Source organism: Homarus americanus, unplaced genomic scaffold (assembly GCF_018991925.1).
Source record: "Homarus americanus isolate GMGI-L3 unplaced genomic scaffold, GMGI_Hamer_2.0 scaffold4060, whole genome shotgun sequence".
Lineage (NCBI taxonomy): Eukaryota > Metazoa > Arthropoda > Malacostraca > Decapoda > Nephropidae > Homarus > Homarus americanus.
The window spans coordinates 6,149,002-6,169,998 of NW_024746161.1; the positions used below are offsets into that span (position 1 = coordinate 6,149,002).

Consider the following 20,997-nt stretch of genomic DNA (forward strand, 5'->3'; position numbering starts at 1 on the left):
ATAGAGTTTATCTTTTAAAACGTGCAGTGCTTTTTGCGTACTGTAGGAGTTATAATAGAAATTAGCTCAAATATGTTACAAGAAATTCCTGTTTCATTTAAAATGTTTATTACCATAACATAATGAAACTTCCTACTAATTAATTTAAAAAGGTAAGTAGGTAAAAATAAGTAAAACAGAAACTGCTAAAACATCAAATGTTTCAGTATGAAGAACACATAGAACCAGAAGCGAGTTTAAGGTAGGTACAATTGTGGGCCTCAGAGTAGTGCAAAAAATCCTGAGATGTGAGGATCTGTGTTGTACTTTTACCTTATGTTTAGTACAAGGAAAACTGAAGCTGTTGTATACAGACTGAAACATTTATTAATTATGCACAGAATTAGAGCATCAACTAGCCTACTGTACAGAGGGGACCCTTAAGAAAATTACACCTAGCAGTGTTAAATACGCGTCTGGGGACAGTACCTCCCTCACCACCACCCGTACACACACACATACCTGAAGCTGAATGCCAAATTTCTTATTGTCTAATGATTATCTCCTAGTAATCCCAAACTAATACTCGGAGTTAGTCAATACTTTTCTCCTAAAGACTTTGAACACGTGATAGAAGAGGTGGATGTAAAGCACCACTGTACAAGAGGATATAAAGCACCACTATTTGCACATAATGTAATGTTATATATTGAATGTATGTACAGTTGCCTCAAAGAGTTCCTTTACCCCTTGTGGTGACGTTTTCGTAAATGTGGCACCATCGCAATACTACTGTAGAGTGAACGTATGAGATAATCCGTAGTCGTCGCCTTCTAACAATGGAAATGAATGGTGGAAAAGATACCTTGACGTAATTTCGCTTGGCAATAATAATAAATAGATATATAAATGCAATATAAACTCGATATAATAATATACACATAGATGTTTCTTACAAGGAAGAGTACCAGTATAAGTGATAAAGATTTACAAATAAAAGCTACATGAGGAAATTTGTGTTATTAATGATAATTATCATACACCAGGACGCTTCTTCACACATGGACACTGGTGGCGCTACACATGCCCTTAGTATAAATCACACAATGGTTCAAAGTATTGTAACCTTTTGTAATCATAAACTGTGGAGGTTGATTCATGCGTTGTTTTTGCATCTCATTTTCCATTTTTATTTTAGACTTTCCATTCCTCCTTTAACTTCGAGAAATCCTCGTTTACTCCAGTATTGCGACGGTGTCACATGTACGCAAACGGCACCACAGGGGTAAAGGAATTCTTTGAGGCAACTCTACACAAATTAATAGTTTACTTTTCTTTTATAGACAGAAATATATATTTTACCCACTATTTGACTTGGTTCAGGTTGCTGAGAGACAGTACCACACACTCTGATTTACAAAACTTTCAATTAATTTTTCCCGTAATGAAGGATTTATGAACACCTCTAATCTGCTCAGCTGGGCTGCTACACAATATGGTGGCCAGAGCAATGTCGAGGAAACATTGACTAAGATAGAATTGTTACTAAGTGTGCTCTTTCTCTTCATTTAAGCATAGAAAAAATATTACGACCGACGTATTTTCTTACAGAATCTGTACCCTGGAGTTGATCAGCTCAACACCTTCACGGACACACAACGGAACAGTTTACTTGTCATGTCATTCTGTAACTCGTCGGACGTTTCATTACTTTAATCTTACATGTACTACCGGTAACTGTGTACGGTCACAGGATTATATCCCTATAAAGACTTCCGACTATCCTGAGGTAATTATTTGTACTGTTATCATCATTTATTTTACGTATTAATGATAAAAGTTTTTGTTACAATGCGCTCCTGAATTACATTATTGATGAGATAAAATTATGTTTCACATTCCTCTTATATCACTGTCTTGTCTACACCAGTCGATGCTTCAGTTAAACACTCGCGGTGTTCTTAGTCAACCTAACACAGGATAACGTTGTTGTAGCAGTCAGAGGTAACACTAGTAAGCTTAAGTGGTCTGGTCAATGGCATCCTCACTTTCTCCGGCAACAGAAATCATGACCGTCATGGCAGAACCAGTGGATTCCACGTCATGGTTGTCAGGGACGTTAAACCGCACCCTCCTGGGGAACTTGGCTCCGTTATTACCGTTGATGTTGGTCTTGAGCATAAGTCCCCCGAACACGCCAGACCACAGCATAGGGTTCCGGCGAATGGTGAGGCACATGAGCACCGACACCACCACACCCAGGAGGATCATCATCAGAAGTAAAGTTAGACCAATGACGTACTGATACTCGCTCAGACGTGACCCACCGGCTGCCTCGTTGTTCCAGGACTTTCCAGTCACATTTTTCTTTAACCACGAACCATTGGGAGCGTCACTGGTACCTGGCTGCACTGTCACTGAGAAAAACTCCCCTACGGTGTACCCGCCAGCCATGACTATCTTACTGAGAAGCCAGGCGGGAGTCACAAGGTTCTGCATGAAAGTCTCGTCACCGGAGCTAACGAGAAAATAGCGTATTAATACTCAATGAATGGCAGAGTACATAAGTTTTGAGGCAACACCTCTCTCAATGAGGCTTAACCACAATTAAACTTGATTGATACTAGCAGGACGAGCTGAATAGAGCATTGCTAAGTTACTCCTGAACGAGTAGAAAAAGACTGTTGAGAAGTTAGTCGATGAAGAGAGCCTTGGTGTATGACCTCGTTGATTAGGGTAGCCTTGAATACTTCTTCGTTGATTAAGGCTTCCGAGGCCAAAGACCCACTGAGCACCACCTCACTGAGTTGGGCCTCACTAAGTAAGTTTGTTTCTCACATCTGAAAATACATAATAGATTAGTTTCAAGGAGGTGATGACTTATGTCTTCTGATCATTAACAATATCGGAAACAATGCGGTAATTAGATGTTACAATCTGTTAAAGGTTTCAAATATTAAGGTTATAGGTATTCATAAGATGATAAAACTGAGATTTAGCTTATTTACCTCCAAACCTGCCCGTAAGCCAGAAAAATTCACGTTTAGGTTGATGACAAGCACTTTTACTCCAGAATGAAAATATGGAAGAACCATATTGTTGTGAAGTTGTCTTGGTTTAGGAGTAATGTTAGGAGGTTTTGCGTATCTGAACCAACAGTGAGGGTTTGTGCTGTACAATGTTTACACTGGAGTTACCGTATCCCCACGGAGCGATCAAGGCAATCCAACTGAGTTTGTTTTATTCTCACATCTTTATTTAAGACAACTGTGAGACTTAATGGGACAGTGTGTGGAGGCAGGGTGTAGGGGCAGGGTGTAGGGGCAGGGTGTAGAGGCGGGATATAGAGGCAGGGTGTAAAGACAGGGTGTAGAAGCAGGGTGTAGGGGCAGGGTGTACAAGACAGGGTGTAGAAGCAGGGTGTAGGGGCAGGGTGTACAAGACAGGGTGTAGAAGTAGGATGTAGGGGCAGGGTGTTGGGACAGGGTGTAGAGGAAGGGTGCAGGGGGAGGACGTAGAGACAGAGTGTAGAGGCAGGTGTAGTAGGGACAGGGTGTGAAAGCGGGGTACAGGGGCAGGGAGTAGAGGCAGGATGTAGAGACAGGTATAAAGGCAGGATGTAGAGGCAAGGAGTAGGGACAGTGTAGAAGCACCGTGAGACGCACGATCAATGTTCGTCTTAGGACTGGTAGAAGGTGGGAGCGCCCGCCAGGCATCAGGGGAAGAAATTCTGTCATGTTAATACAGCTTAGCTTCTGATCCCCAACCGTTTGCTATGTGTGAGGGATGTCGAGGTTAGGTTAGGTTAGTTAAGAAGTAATAAGGAAAGATCAAAACTCAAACGTTAATTTTTACATTGATTATAAAAATGTTAAAACAAAAACAAGATAATAAAAAAATGGTAGTGAAATTGTAGCACCAACATAACCAACTATGATGACGTATAAACAAACCAGTGTGACATTCAGCAGGGCAAGAGAGTCAACAGGGCTGGTAACGAGACGCTGTTCCTTATGAATGTGTCTCCATAAGTCAATCAAGTTTTACAAGTTAATAAAATGAAACGCTGCAACACTCAAATCACAGACTCAAAGATTAATGAGTTGGGAAAACCTAGATTACCCTAACACAAACTCAGAGCGAGGAATATTGAGACTACTTGACCTTTCTATTAACGGATACTTAAAAGGGATCTGATCATTTTCAAGAGCCACTCAAATATTACCCACTGACGAAAGAATCGATGATGATGATGATGGTGGTAGAGATCTATAGCGAGTGTAACCCTATGAGGACACTGGTATAAACTATTGTCCTCAAAGAATTAATTCATCATTCTCAGAGGATAAAATCATCATCCTTAAGTAATCATTATTCTAAAAGGGTTAAACCATCTTACAAAAATAAGATCTATAAAAAAGTGAAAATGTGACAACAGTTTATTATGTATTCACTAGCACCAGGTACTAAGTTGTGATCCAGATGACAACACTCTATGCTATTTAATAATTTTCCTAATATAAATGTACAATACAGTATTAATGAGATGCTTCAGAGAGAACTCCAGTATTCGTAAGGCTAAGCTCTGTTAATACTGTCGTTGCTCACTTTGTATCTATATTCACCTGGCTAAATAAACTGTTTCAATATCATCTTGAAACGGGAAGATTAAGACATCATTTTCAAACGATAACATTTCAATAAGTCAGAGTGAACTATGATATTAATTTACTCTTTGATAATTCTGATAGCAGATGGTCAGCATAACGAAGATATATTGTGAACTATTATGTGATAAAGTGATCAATTGGCTACACCAAATATAACTATGTTTATATTGATAACCTCTCCTTCGTTTGATAAAGTCTTGCATGAACACATTAGTTAAAGGGGGCTATTGACACTACCTGACACTGTGTGCACCTGCTGATTAAACACCCAAATGCTCCCTGGTGGAGTTAGGCTAGGTTAGGTAAGGTTAGGTAAGGTCAGGTTAGGTAAGGTTAGGCCGGGTTAGGTTAGGCTGGGTTAGGTTAGGCTGGGTTAGGTCAGGCTGGGTTAGGCTGGGTTAGGTCAGGTTAGATTCCATTAGTTTAGGTAATGCTATGTTAGGTTATGTTAGATTAGTGTTAGCGTTAGGTTAGGTTAGCTTAGGTAATGCTATATTAGGTTAGGTTATGTTATTTAAGGTTAGCGTTAGGTTGGTTAATATAGAGGTTGACATAACCTGGCGGTAATTTTCATGTGATCCATGGGTAAGCTTTGATATTTTCACGGCGGTAGGGGAGCGTTTTACCCGCACACAGTCTCTCTAAAACACTACGAGTCTGAATGATTAATCCTTCACACACCGACCCTTACAGTTAAGATGAGATGTGAGGAAACAAATGAAAACAAGATAACAAGAGAGATCTATTTAACTGCGTCTCTCTCTCTCTCTCTATCTGGGTAAAAATCTGGGTCATGTCAATATATACAACCATCAGCAGTGAGTGAGATTCTAATTCGGGCGGCCTTCTTTTGATCCTCCGTAGAGAAAGTTTGAAGAGCAGGTGTAGTGTAACCCGCTAGAGTCAGGTGTAGTGTAACCCACTAGAGTCAGGTGTAGTGTAACCCACTAGAGTCAGGTGTAGGAAAACAGTCCCAGGAGCCAACAAGACCGCTGTATTTCAGGTATATAAGTCAACAAAAATAATTAATCTCCATCGGTATTGATCTAATATCTCCTTCACCTCACCTTGTTTGGTCTTCCTCCTCAACACAGCAAACAAGAGAACAACAACCAGAGTCAGGTTTTACGTATGAATGACTGTATATTTTGTTATTCTTTGGTTTATTATATGCTTATTTACCCATTGACTTACTGCTCTATGAAGTGAAGCGAGATACAGGTACACATACTGTACATAACTATCCACTCAAACGCTCAGGACAAAGAAAGACTTGAAGGTATTAAAAAATTCGCAACGTTCCTCAATCATTAAGGAACTTCCTGTCCCTTGGGGCGAGGTATTCACTGGGAAAGAAAATCTCATTACACAACTGATCAAAGGTGTAATGGACCCCAAACAACTAGGCTACAATACAACCATCCGGAGGCAGATAGGAAGCAGGATATAAAAGTCCGGAATCTCTCGTTCCAGTAGTTTTGTGTCTAATTACAGCAGTTTAGTCTTGTTCCAACAGATTGGAATCTCGATATAGCAGAGTATAGTCTCGCGTCAGCAGTTTAAAATCTCGTTTCAGCAGTTGTTTCGTTCCAGCAGTTTTGTCTCGCCTCAACAGTCCATAAACTCATTCCAGCAGTTAAATTTAGGTCCAATAGTATACAGTCCCGATCGAACAGTTCAGAGTCATGTTCCAACAATTCAGAGTCTCGTTCCAGCAGTTCAGAGTCTCGTTCCAGCAGTTCAGAGTCACGTTCCAGCAGCCCAGTCTCGATCCAACAGTTCAGAGTCTCGTTCCAGCAGTTCAGTTACATTCCAGCAGTTCAGTCTCGTTCCAGCAGTTCAGAGTCACATTCCAGCAGTTCAGAGTCTCGTTCCAGTAAGGTGGTGTCCTAAGTGTGTAACAAGACTTTTTTATGGCTTTATTGACTTTATCGGTGCATGGTTACTTGTGTTACGGTTCGGAGGCTGATAAGTCTTGACAGCAACATCAACACCATCCTGAACAACGATCAAAACCACAACACCACTGGAACCAACAACATTACAATAAGAAGCAACAACATTAGCAACAAAGACAACGACATCAAAACCAATAACAATAACACAAGTAACAATATTAACAACGACGAAACCAAATACAACATCAACGTCACCACCACCAGCAGCGGCCTGGATGGCAACGATGCTCCTCTGGACAAAAAGTGGTGGAGAGGTAAAAGGAACTATTCTTTGGTAGGCCTATCTCCCCATGTGATCTGTCTGTATGTCTGTGGCTGGCAGCGATTGTTTGTCTACGATTTTTTTGGCATATTTTCATGTCAGTAAACGTTTGGGTGTATATAAATGCATTTCTGAATGATGTATATTGATATAGTCGAGTGAATGTGTATAAAAGTGTTTATATAACACACACACACACACACACACACGCACGCACTTCTGTAGCACACTCACTACCTCTCACAAACGTGCCCCCCCCCCCCACCTACACACACACCACCTTACAAACACACGCCCTCACACACTCACACCCCCCTACCATCTCTGTGTATTTCCTAGTTCATCAAAATATTTGTTTTGCCTTAAATTCATTTACCTGTTAAGACCTGCCTGTGTTTCCATGGTTTGTTGTTATTGAAAAGAGTTAAAAAAAATTTGAATGTAATGGTGACGTTTCCATTATTATTATTATTATTATTATTATTAAGAAAATCAATAACAAACCGTGAGCAATAGTTTACGTGGACGTAGATGAAGTCATACTGGAGGGAAGAGGAAGCGTCTTTAGGAGGAAGGAACAGCACGGGACACACACGTCGCCTCACTCCACCCACCTGCAGAGACAGCAACCCGTTACTCGAAAGAATGCCGACGTCACCACCAAATTATTATACCATAGCAATTCCAAACACTTAAGGCTACAATAGGATGTTCATATCCTTAAAATAAATAATGAAAAGCTGGGGAAAAATAGAAATAACTTAACAGTAATCAGAGTTTGGGTTTTAAGAGGTTGATAAGTTGTCAGTCTGGCAAGAAGTGTGTTATGTACAGTGGGAGGAGGGAGGACACGTGCTAGACAGTAGACACCGTGACGGAAGCCATGGTGTGTCTGCCTCCTGTAGGAACCTCAGCGTCACTACTACTACTGCTGTTGCTGCTACTACTAATACAAGTAAAAAAAATTAATAATATACTAACGGCAACTTGGAAAACATAAGGTGGATCGTCAACATGCTTGTTTAATCATCACGAACATTAATTAAATTACATTACTGCCCCATCCTCTCACCTTCTCGGAGCTGTTAAACTAATTTCCCGAGACAGTAGAAGAATTTTCACTTTAATTGCCGGAACTTTGAACACGGTGGATGGTTAATTAGAAAAAAAAATCCTTACTTAACTTTATTTAGATGTTTCTAGGTATATGAAGACTTATGTCGTAATATTATAAGTAATTTTGATTATCAGGAGCATAAGGAAGAATTATTATGTCCGTGTTATGTTCTGTTAATCATTAAGTATTTCTAATTACACAGAGAACCAATCAGGTGGTAAATACAAAAGAGTTTTATCCACAACATTGAGATTAATTACGAGCTGGGATGAAAGGCGTATCCCACAGATTATAATTACTGTACTCCTTCCCTCCCCAAGGAACAAAAAATGCTTTATATTCTAAGAGAAAATATTTGTAATTATTAAAAAAATATATATATTTCTTCAATAAGGTCTAATATACAGAGAGGTTGGAGAGGGATACTTTTTTCAGAGAGAGAGAGAGAGAGAAAAGATAACAATTCACCCCTTTACAGTCGTATATTAAAATCTGAAAAGAAAATATCACTTGTAAATAGCTTGTTATTACAGTCTCTCTCTCTCTCTCTCTCTCTCTCTCTCTCTCTCTCTCTCTCTCTCTCTCTCTCTCCCCCTTCTGTCTCACTGTCTCCCCTACTCTCACGCTCTCTTTCCCTCTTTCTCTATTTGTTTATTTAAATATAATGAACATTTTAACAGATATAAACTTTTGGTATATGAGGTTCAATTATCTTAGGCAGGGAATTATCGTCTGGGAGCTCAGATAAAAAATAACTAAAAAAGACGATAATGTTTGCGAGTTGGAAATACAAGCATTCGCGGCCGAAAACAAACAAAGGTTCACATTCTATATAAGGACACACACACACACATCAGGATAAAGAGAGAATAATCCCTAAGTTACTGTATAGAATTTCAGTGCAACTTTGAAATTATTTTGACCACCAATTTTGTTGTTGTGGTGTAGCAAAAAAAAAAAAGAAGTCAATTTTGATGTGTTCTCAAGCCTTGACTTAAAAGCATAAGTCTAACCTTGTGATCCTTTGAGACTTGTAGAGCGTTACACCATTAAATCTTGCCTCACCCCCATAACCCGGCCTCATCCGTCTCCCTTTACCTCCTGAGCCCTGCCTTTCTGCTCCCCCTTCTCCTGCAACCCGGCGTCACCCCCCACCCCTTTCTCCTGTACCCCGGCTTCACTCCCCTCCCCTTTCTCCTGCACTCTGGCGTTATTCATCCCTGCCCCTCCCTTAGAACCCTGCTTTGTTCTCCCAGGTCCTGTTCTTCCTTGAAACCTTACTCTACCCCTACTTCCTAGCCCGAATTTACAGTAACACACACACACACACACACACACACACTACACCACATCAGGTCCTTCATAACACCATCTGTGAGGGAACTACTACACCACGTGAGGTCCCTCCTAACACCATCGGGGAGGGAGTTACTACACTACATGTTTGCTGTTCAACACCTACATTAATCTGTATGCTCACCGTATGTTCCTCTACCTTTCTCTAATGAAGGCTTTTGTTACACCAATGTATGTAATAAGTCATTTATGTCCAATGTATATTTTCAGCCTTCGGGCTGCAGAACTTTTTTAATAAACCGTTAATTATTATTATTTATTATTACTACACACACACACACACACACACACACACACGAATGTTATTACTCCCGGAAATGGAATTCACCGGAGCAGAAAGGTGTATAGCTCTTACGAGTTGAATATCAGACCACGCAACGAAACAGTTCCTGAACATCACGTTGGGTTGGGAAAGTTTATCGTGTTTTTGTAACGTAAATAAAGAGGTAATAGATACGGGTAGTCTGCGTGATGGCGAGGCGCGGAGAGGGTATGTACTGTATGTATGTATGTATGTATGTATGTAATGTTCTTAACAACTCTAGCCTTTTTGTATTCTAAGGTAGAGTTTTTCACGTTACATATATGTTGTGGACGGACAGACAGACAGACACAGACAGACAGAGAGAGACAGACACACACATCTGACGGGCTTCCCAACGCTCTCGACAAAAGTTACTCGTCGTAAGTATGCTTATTGTGAAAAACAAATTATTATGTTTACCTGTCATGTTCAGCGAGTGTTACCTTACCAAAACATGACGTCATATCACCAACATCACAATTCTATTCCTAAACTTGACTCACGAACAGTATGACAGGGTGAGTATATTTTTGAGTACATCTTTCAGTGATTCTTGCGGTTGAAAATTATGATGAAAATATAGTGGCGGGGCGTCAATCATAGAGTGAAAATGATTGACATCTTTGACGCCTGCGTATCAGCTGTCCATTTACGCTAAAGCAGTAAAAAAAAAATATATTAAGATATGTCAGCGTCCCAGAGTTTCCTAACTTGCTTCTTCATATTACTCTCATCTTCCTGCTGTTAGTCTGTCGTGAGTTGTTATTGTTATTCAGATGCTGCAAGACACGAGACGAGAAAGCACTTACCACCGCAGCTTAAGTTGACAAACATGTATTGCACTAACAGTGACACCTGTCCCTACTTATGGTCGAGCTTAACTCATCACTATTAACATGGTATAGGTAAGGTAAGGTGAGAGGATTCTGTCTTGATCAGTTTTACCTCACTATAATATTTCTACAAAACAGTGTTACCCCAATACACTGTTACCACAATACAGTGTTACCCCAATACAGTGTTACCACAATACAGTGTTACCCCAATACAGTGTTGTTACCACAATAGTGTTACCCCAATACAGTGTTGTTACCACAATAGTGTTACCCAGTAGATAATATTAAATCCTTCAAGATTCCACCAAGGTAAGTTGGCAACATTGTGTCTAACAGTATGGCAAATAATATCCAATGATTAACCTCGTCAAATATCTTCCTGCCTTCTAAGATACATACTGTACTGTAGGTAAGCTACGATGCCTTCCCTTCATGTACCACCAACCTCCCGCAGTGCACCAACCTTTCCCTTTGTGCACCATCCTCCCCTCCCCCAGTGCACCACCAACCATACCCTGGATAAAACTCTGAGCTCGGCATTATTCTTCCCACCTGATGTCTTTGTTCCTTTGTGTCGTGTTACTGGGTGTACTTGTTGTCATGTTTCCTGGTCCTTATCTCCCAAGTCTCATATTCATTATCAGTTACTGTCATACTCTCATCTTCATTAAGTCGACAGTGCTAAACATATCTTACAAACAACTTTTCTTGTTCCATAACATACGTGAATGTCTATCTTTTTCTTACTATACGAGGCTGTGTATCGTAGCTTCAGCCAGATATATTGTTTCACTATTTGTCTAAAGTCTCTCTGTGTTGTTTAGGTTTCTCGTTTTGTCCGTCAGGTATATATTTACTCCGTGTGTGAGGTGTATAGACGGGTTGGTATTATTTATACATTTTACTGACCAGCATATGTAGGGCTAAGATGGTTCCTTATCTCGACGGGCAAGGAAGGTGTCAGGGTGTCAGTATATATAGTATAGACCTCACCCTTGAACAATGATTCCAGAGAAGTATAAAGACGTGTCTCTTATGGGTTGGTGGGGGAGAGGGGGTAGGGGTAGGTCTTACGCCTAACCTGGGCTAGGACGAGGTAATGGAGCGCTGAAGGGGCGGCACCACCAGCCCCTCGCCTCCACCAGCCCCTCACCTATTATTGATTTGTGGGAGGAACAGCGGCATTAGGGTGGTAGAAAGATGGCATATCTACGCACTACGTCCAGAAGTGTTGGCAGAATTATCCGATAGTGTCTATTACCAAACTTGTCTTACGTTTTGTGGACCATTTTCTTGACAAAGGTTCAATAATATACAGTACGTCTACACAGTCACAGGTGTGCTTTGGCAAGAACTCAGTGGCACAAAGGATTTCGAGTCATTTGAAGCTTCGACACCCAAGCTTATTACACCATGAAGTTTCACACCCTAATGCTAACTAAAACTAACCTCATCTAACGCAACCTAACCTAACCTAACCCCCATGTAGCGTTAGGGTGGTTAATATTCAGGTGAAATATGCTGGGGTCACTAATTTTCAGGTGCTCTAGGATTTCTTTTTTGGGATATAATTAATTAATCACCCATAATATAATTCATATTTTTTTTTAAATATAAGGATAAAAAGACGACCTGAATTTATTCATCGTAATTAAAAGTGAAATGAAAGTAAAAGTGAATTATTTAAACCATGAAAATAAGTCCCGTTATAAGTGTATACCCTCCCTCTCCATCCTACCTCACTCCACCCCTACTCCCCACTCCACCCTTCACTCCTCCTCACCACCCGGCATCCCTCACTCCTCCTCACCACCCGGCATCCCTCACTCCTCCTCACCACCCGGCATCCCTCACTCCTCCTCACCACCCGGCATCCCTCACTCCTCCTCACCACCCGGCATCCCTCACTCCTCACCACCCCACTTCTCAACCTCCACTGTGTGTGTGAAGGAGCAGTCAGGTGTAATATATAAACACTTTTATACTATGTTATACTCTCATCATTAATTGGGGAACAAAACAAATGCAACAAGTGTAACGTATGTGTTTGTCTGGTAAATATTCAGGGCGTGTGGTGTAGCAAGGAGCAGCTTGTGTGTCAGGTTTAATAGAAATATCATCACTGTGCCTTCACTTTAAGGGCCAAGGTAACAATAAACACCTGTCCTATGGTCGTTATCTCAGTGGTATGGGAGGAGGAGTGTGCAGGAGAGAGAGGGAAAAGGGAAAAACATAAAGAAGCAAATATAATAAAGTCTCCCTGGAATGAGAGTGAAAAGTTAATGAGAAACTTAAGATTTTATGAGATGGTGGATGATCTCTACCTGTCTCTTTAGTATGAAGTAAAGTATTGAGGAAGAGATGGTGTGGTTCAGGCAGCCACTGTGTGTACTGTATGTAAGGATGTGTGGTGGAGGTATTGGTGGAGGGATATTTAGGTTAGGAAGTTTCGAAACAGACGCACCATGGGGAAACTTATAACACATTACTGGAATATTGTAGAAAATGATTACCAATAAAATGAAAAGTAGAGAAAATGTAATATGCCAGAACACCAAAAAATTACGAGACACACACCGCGGCGCCAGGATCAATATATTTATTTATTTTAATCTCCATCAGTGAGAGTGAGAAGAATTGATAAAGAATGTGTAGATGAACGATAAATATTTACTGAGGAGAGAGAGAGAGAGAGAGAGAGAGAGAGGAGTAAGAAGATGACCTAATATATGGATACAGACTTAAGAAAAAAAGATAAGAGAGATAAAGACACAAAGAGAACATGACAGAGTGTACAGGTAGAAGAGAAGACCTTTAGATCTCAAGACAAAAAACGAGAGTGACGAGGACAAATATCCTCACCTTCTAGTGCAGTGGTTCTCAACCTTGTTTGCCCCATGCACCCCTTTCACCACATGTCAGAATGTCATTCCCCCGTCCTTTCCAAGATTGTCTGCCTCAAAAAGTGCATTCCAAATAATATGAATATAATACTGAAAATCCTTTATTTTTTCCATATTAGTACATGTAGGCTACATTTACAATTTTACATGGATTATTTTTATAGTGGAGTTTTACAAATTAAATGCCAATTGAAAATGTTGATGGATTTATAAAACTTGAATAAAAGTAAAATATTTTTTATTTATTTATAATGAATTACTTAACAGACCAAACTGAAGCATAATGCAATAAACAAAAAGTTCAATAGAATACCAGGATATTGTAAATTTGTAATTAATTTTATTCAGATGAAGATTACAGTCAATGAGAAACCTGTGATTGTTTTTTCTTCGCCAATTCTGGGATACGCGGAGGAGTGATTGAAAGGGCACAACGCAGGTCATTTTCTACCTCTAATCTACTACGTTGCTTCGTTTTAATTTGCAACAGAGTTGAAAAGCCTGACTCACAAAGATATGTCGACACAAACGGAAGCAATGCACGGATAGCTCTTTCTGCCACTTTTGGGTAGGAATCGCACATCAAGGGCCAAAATTCTGTGATTGATTTCTCATCGAACATATCTCTTGCTCCCGAATCAGTTCCCCCCCCCCCCCTGAAAACCTGAATTCCCCCCTGGTTGAGAACCCCTGGTCTAGTGCGTCTATTTCTTCTTCCTTCCTCCACATCCTCATCCTCCTCCTCATCCTCCTAGCGTTTTGTGATGTGTGGAAGAAGGACACACACACACACACACACACACACACACAGTCGTTCCGTTCATGTTGGGTTGGATACTCTTTCATAATATAACTTGGCACTAACGACTCTTAAGACCTTGTTAGCTTTGTTACATGTAGTGGCCATCGTCCAGGAGTACAGGTATCAGTGTTCTAGGAAGTAAAAGTCTTGGAGTATCACAACTACTACTACTACTACTACTTCTGTTACTACTACCGTTACTACTACTACTACTCCTCCAATTGCTCTGGCTACTCATATAATTATCATTCTCTCAAATTACTTCTACGATGCCTACCATAACCAGTACTATTAACTACCTCAGTAACTACCACGAACCACGACAGCAACAAACCAACGATTACCTTCTTCCACCTTCATACTACCAGAGCTCCACTACCACCACAACATTACATCATTAGGGTACCTTTATGAGTGGTGTGTGGGACTAGGTGTGTCATGACCCGCCATGCTAGCCTGTTGTCCTCACTGTGGTCACTCCGTCGCCTTGGCTACCTGGGAGAGAGGAGATAAAGAGTAAATAAACAATCCACCCCCTCTCTTTCTGAGTTGTGTGCTAGAGTACCACGTTCACTTACGTACTACATCACCTTTAGATTTGATTAATGGGACGCTGTAGTGTGTGACCCGCTGCGTTAAGTGGCATTCCTCACCAATAATTTGTATGAGTGTATAGGTATTTATGTATGTATGTATGTATGTATGTATGTAGTTTTCGTATAAATTCCCAGTTGATATAAACAGAAATCAGCTACCTGGGAGCCCTCATGCTGCCTCCTGTGTGCTGTATCAGTAAACTACGGAGGCACATGGGACACACTTGTACTTTTCTTTCAAATATCACTGGCAAGGTACTACCCGAGGGAACGTCTTGGTGATAAAAATGGAAAAGGCTTGGGAGTCACAGTCATAGGTCCCGGGTTCTTCCAAATTCAACTTTAAATATCTATATAATTTCAGGATCACAATAAGCAATGTGTAAATATATCAAAATAATAACGAAGAATTCCAATTCACAACGCTATAAGTATGTAATATCACCCAAGTTGTATAGATTATGCCATCTTACATAACAAAACAGAGCAACCAACTAACATGGCATAACTAGAAAACACAAAAAAACATAACTCGCCACCTGGCATGACAAACATAATATATTCAGACAATACAACCTAACCTAACTTACTATGCTCACAAAATAAAGAGAACTCGTTACACCGCATAACATGACATACTATACTGACAACATTCATACAAAGATAACTCATAACGTAATCTGCCCTAGCCAGATAACATGATGCAACCAAAGACAATACCGAAGTACAATGACTTATAAATATCTAACTGGGTAAACAATTCAGCCATTGCCGACGGTAGCTCTTCACTGAAGGGTGTGAGTACTCCGCCCCCTCCTTAACCAGCCACACAAACAACTAGCGACCTACAAGTGCACTATACCTTTATTCCTTGCCAGTCCCCCACACGAGACTTCCTCCAACAAGCTTCTTGGTCTGGTATAATCCACGCTCTAACACACACTCTGCCGGGGAGGGTATAATCTCGCCTCCAATGAAGTTCACACCTCGACCTCCTGTCACTCTCTGCCGACCAGCCTGTCGGAAGCCACAGCCTTGACTAGCACAAGAGACCTAAGCCAATCACGAGGGTTCCCTGTTACGTCATGTGTAACTGCTAACTGCCAGTTTCCACCCTGTTCATGACAATGTGAGAGGTGTGACGGGCATAGACACTGCACGGAAGACGGACAGTCTACTTGGCTTCCTTCTCGCTATGTCCACACGGTATAGGAAAGAGGGGGTTAATCACTCCTGTAATAATAATAATAATAATAATAATAATAATAATAATAATAATAATAATAATAATAATAATTAACGGTTTATTGAAAAGTTCTGCAGCCCGAAGGCTGAAAATATACATTGGACATAAATGACTTATTACATACATTGGTGGTTTAACAAAAGCCTTCATTAGAGAAAGGTAAAGGAACATACAGTGAACATACAGATTAATGTAGGTGTTGAACAGCAAACTCGTAGTGTAGTAACTCCCTCCCAGATGGTGTAAGGAGGAACTCACGTGGTGTAGTAGTTCCCTCAGATGGTGTTATGAGGGGCCTCACGTGGTGTAGTAATTCCCTCACAGATGGTGTTGTGAGGGACCTCACGAGGTGTAGTAATTACCTCACAGATGGTGTTATGAGGGGCCTCACGTGGTGTAGTAACTCCCTCACAGATGGTGTTATGAGGGGCCTCACGTGGTGTAGTAATTCCCTCATAGATGGTGTTATGGGGGGCCTGACGTGGTGTAGTAATTCCCTCACAGATGGTGTTATGAGGGACCTCACGTGGTGTAGTAATTCCCTCACAGATGGTGTGATGAGGAACTTGACGTGGTGTAGTAATTCCCTCACAGACGGTGTGATGAGGGACTTGAAGTGGTGTAGTAATTTCCTCACAGATGGTGTGATGAGGGACTTGACGTGGTGTAGTAATTCCCTCACAGATGGTGTGATGAGGGACTTGACGTGGTGTAGTAATTCCCTCACAGATGTTGTTATATGAGTGAGGTGTGGTCTTAGGCCTTCCTATCTTAGACGGATTAACACATCTCTTGTTGTTGTTGGGTCTCACGGGCCGTTATCACTGGGTACCTGGGACCTCACTGTGTGAAGGTTAACATGGGTACGACTGTTACTGTTGAGTTGTTCTCACTGACTTAAGCACTGTACACCACTGTTCACCTCTGTTTAACACTGGTTCCTTTCCTTTCCTAAATGAAATTGTAACTTCTGGCGAGAACTTGTTGATATTCCGGTGGGGAGGAGGGTGGTCAGAGTAACGTTTTACCAAGTCCGGCTTCGAAACACGAGGATCCATATATATTTCATTAGCCCAATAAAGCACACGGTCTTCTACATATAATCAACACCTCACCCCGCCAGGATTCGAACCCACGGCCCACGACTGTGACCGGGGAACGCTACCTCTAGACCACCAGGATACTAAAAGCAGTCCTAGACTGTTATATTTCACACAAAGCCTGTTCAACGAACTTATGGCGCCGTGAACCTCTAATGGGGACTACCCGTTCACGGTTCACGGCGCCATAAGCTGAACGGCAAGTCTAAAAGACTTTTCTCCATCGGCAATCGACTTTGCTAACTCACTGCGCACTTCATGTTCTTCCTTGAACGACTTCAAATTTTTTAAACCCTGAAATTTTTTGAAGCTGTAAAGTTAAGCAGTTGGATAAGTTAGTGAGTATAAAAGATGATCTGTAACACAAGTATATTTTGTTGTTGTTGATGATGTGATAATGTGAGCGCTTACCAGAAGGACTGTGATCAACAAGAAAGGTTGTAAGAACGATAAGGCTCATCACATCACATCTTTTAAAGGTGTATTCACCAATAAATCTGATGACTCGCTTTGGACACTGTAGATACAGCACACTGAACACTACCTACTGAATAATCCTTGTGTACAGAGGCAGTGTGGCGTGGACCAGCGACCCTTAGGACAGGAGGCGAGTCCTTTATCCACACGGCCTCCTCATCTCTTCCTTTAGAGGTATTATACTGTATTATATGGGGTGTGGTGGCCGAGTGGACACAGCATTCTCCTCTTGTCCTAAGGGTCGCTGCTTCGAGCCCGAGGATCCCTCGGTACACCCAGCTATAATTGGATACTTAACTGTACAGTCGTGGAAGTGAAGGCGGTCGAGTGCAGTGCAGCCCGAAAAGAAGGTTGAGTCTAGTCTCTAGAGTGTGTTGTGTCTGCACTGTTCCTAACGAGCTCTGTAAGGCCTACAAAACCAACTTTCCCTACACGTGCCCCACTATTTTTTTTTTCATTTCTGCCTTGTAATTTATTCCATAAACCATATGGTCATAATTTCAACTAATATCGAGACATTTTCAACTTAGTAAGTAGAGTCATTTGACAAGAAGTGCTTTGATTAATATAGAGATCAAAGACGTAACCTGAGGCTGTAAGGAAGAACGTGTACAGGTAAGGGGGGGGGGGATGTTCCTACTTATTAATTCAGCCTTTACCTGTCGCTCTCTACACCTTCCTCTCATCAGTACCTTTTTACTTCCTCATTTTCTAGATTGTGTTGTTTCTCTTCATCCTCCCTACACACATGGAAGAAAGGTAATGATAACAGGTAGACAAGAAAAAAACCTCTTAACTTGGATATTGGTTTAAATGTTTTGGGTGTGAATTTGGTCATGTATTGTCAAGATCGAAATGACATAAGAGACAGTACCTGGGGATGTATGGTCGTGAACTGTGAGACCTCCGAGCTAATTGACAGCTAAGTCCTACGTGAAGGAATTGCTCCAGGAATTGTTTGTGGTAATTACATCCCTGGTGACGCAACAGCTTATGGGTGTTCTTTTGGAATATTCCTCGTAATGATCCACTGCCTGACACAATGTTCACACCTTCAATGTTTGGGATGGCTGGCTGTAGCTAATCTCCCTCCGATGGTTATTTGTGAGTAAAAACAAATTCTCAAATACTGTCTTGTAGTGGTTAATTATTACAAGAATTATGAATATAGTGTGACAGGTTTATTGTTTGTGATCAATTCGAGCTCTAAAGACAATAGTTTCTAGAGGATTAATGATCCTTTGGTTTGGAAATTTGATCTGATGAAAGTATCGACATAGGACAATGGTCTGATACAGAGGTGATTATATATTAGGATGATTCTATAAGTTTGTGTCTGACTTGGGTTATTACGTTATAGTTGTGTTTCTATTGTAAATAAGTCAAAGCGCTGTCTTCGGTTCGCCGGGGAAGGGAGGAGTCGTAGTTGTCGTTGCCATCATCATTGTCGCCGTCACTGTTATCGTCATTATCAAATAGTCAACTTATGTACCTACGGTCTCTTTAAGTAACATAATACAGTATCATCAGTGTTGGTGGGTATGGGCATCTTCAGTAGGAACACCTTCGTCAAGACTAGAACACTGTGTCCTTATTAACTATTAACTTATAGGACACCTTGTTACCTCCCAGAAGAAACTACTCATCACCTGAAGATTACCCTCCCAGTTTGTTACACCGTAAGACGAACAATAATGCCACTGTAATCTTACCTAACTCAGACTAACCAAACCCCAAGGTAGCGTTAGGGTGTTTAATGATCAAGTGGTATCAGGTGTGGGGGAGGGGGATTCTTCATGTAAGGCGTCACTACATATCAAAACAAATGCATCAGTAGATGAACCTCACTCACGACACATTATAGTTTTATACTCTAAGTTAAATACCATTATCGGTATTATCGTGGCTTTAAAAGATAAGTGAGCCATCAGCTGTTGATATGATTTCATCCTGTCTCATTCACCCACCTATTAACCGTTGACGGAGCCTGAGTGATCAACCAAATTCAACTAAAGAAAATTAAACTTGTCGTGTTGGCAGGTTTACCGTTTATGTCTGTCCACCACTGACTGACGGAGAATAATACTGCCACTAGTAGAGCTGTGTGTGTGTGTGTGTGTGTGTTATACTAAATAAGGATAATCGCCGATTTATTCTTTAAAAACCAATTGACGTGTTAGCCAATTAAGGATTTTTTTTCATTTAAAAAGTAATTTACCATCATAACAGAGCTAAATACCAAATATAGGTTAGGTAAGCTTTGGTAAAGTTAGGTTTTAGATGAAACGATTCATTTATATGTATTATGATGACTTAACTTATCATCTATGGTCAATCAGAAGTTTAAAAATAAATACAGAGAAGTTATTGCTTTTAAATACTTATCTCAATCTAGTGTAAATTAAAAAAAAACTTTAATGAAAACACACAAACTATACAATGCACACATTAAAAACTAAATATACACTCAAATACACTAAATCATACACATATACACTAATACCCACATATACCAGTGATAAGGTAGCGAGATTCCTGCGTCAGTACACACAGAGAACAAATATTAAAAAACAGAAATAAATACAATGGCAAATAGATACAATATAAGACGTGTTCATATACTACGCTCTTGTTTAGACAGTGTCTGGTGTGCCTAAAAGTATTGAACATCACAAGAATATGAACACACATCGTATTGTTACGTACTGTTGTTTACAAGAAATCCCAAGACAGAATGTGAGTGGGATTATTCATTAATATGTCGAGGACCTAAATGATTATACAATATATAGTACGTTTGCTGAAAACTTTTGTTGTTTCATTACCACCCCCTCGACACACACACACACACGCACACACACATTTCCTGTTTACATTAAAAATACACCTAATGGCCATCTGTATACTTACAACTAATGTCGCTCCAATGCAGTACAAAAAACAATTTCTTAACACACATTACGACTCAACTTGGTGTCTTTCCATGACCACGAATTCATGATCTAAGAGTTTCACAAGTACCATGGTAGTAAGCAAAGCCCGGAGTGAGCTAGGATGGTCAAGTTCACCTTCACGTCTAAGTTCGGTTTGTTTACTTGGAGGGGAGCGGAATCCCCTACACATGTTGGCGTCTGCCGTATGACATCACAGAGCAGCTTTGTGCCTTCGCGGCCAGACGTATGAACATTTCCTGAGCTGATTGAGTCATTTTATGCGACAGATGATTAGATATAAATTCTATTTCATTTTATCAGAAATAGAGTAATTTTAGTAATCCATTTTTCCAGTAAGTCTTAATTGCGCTAAAAACTAAGTAAATGAGGGATGAGAAAGCTCCTTCATTCATGAGTATTGGAGGGCGCGTGCGTAATGTTTACCTAACAAGTCACAG

The 20,997-nt window shown here is 40.5% G+C and overlaps 1 long non-coding RNA gene across 1 annotated transcript; it reads right to left on the reverse strand.

Moving 5' to 3' along the window:
• Window positions 1–50: 50 nt before the first annotated feature.
• On the reverse strand, window positions 51–20,728 carry LOC121879081. The gene is made up of 3 exons (XR_006091273.1): window positions 20,517–20,728; window positions 14,594–14,682; window positions 51–2,819 (listed from the first exon to the last, which is right to left on the reverse strand). It is a non-coding gene; the product is annotated as an uncharacterized LOC121879081 (long non-coding RNA).
• Window positions 20,729–20,997: the final 269 nt, after the last annotated feature.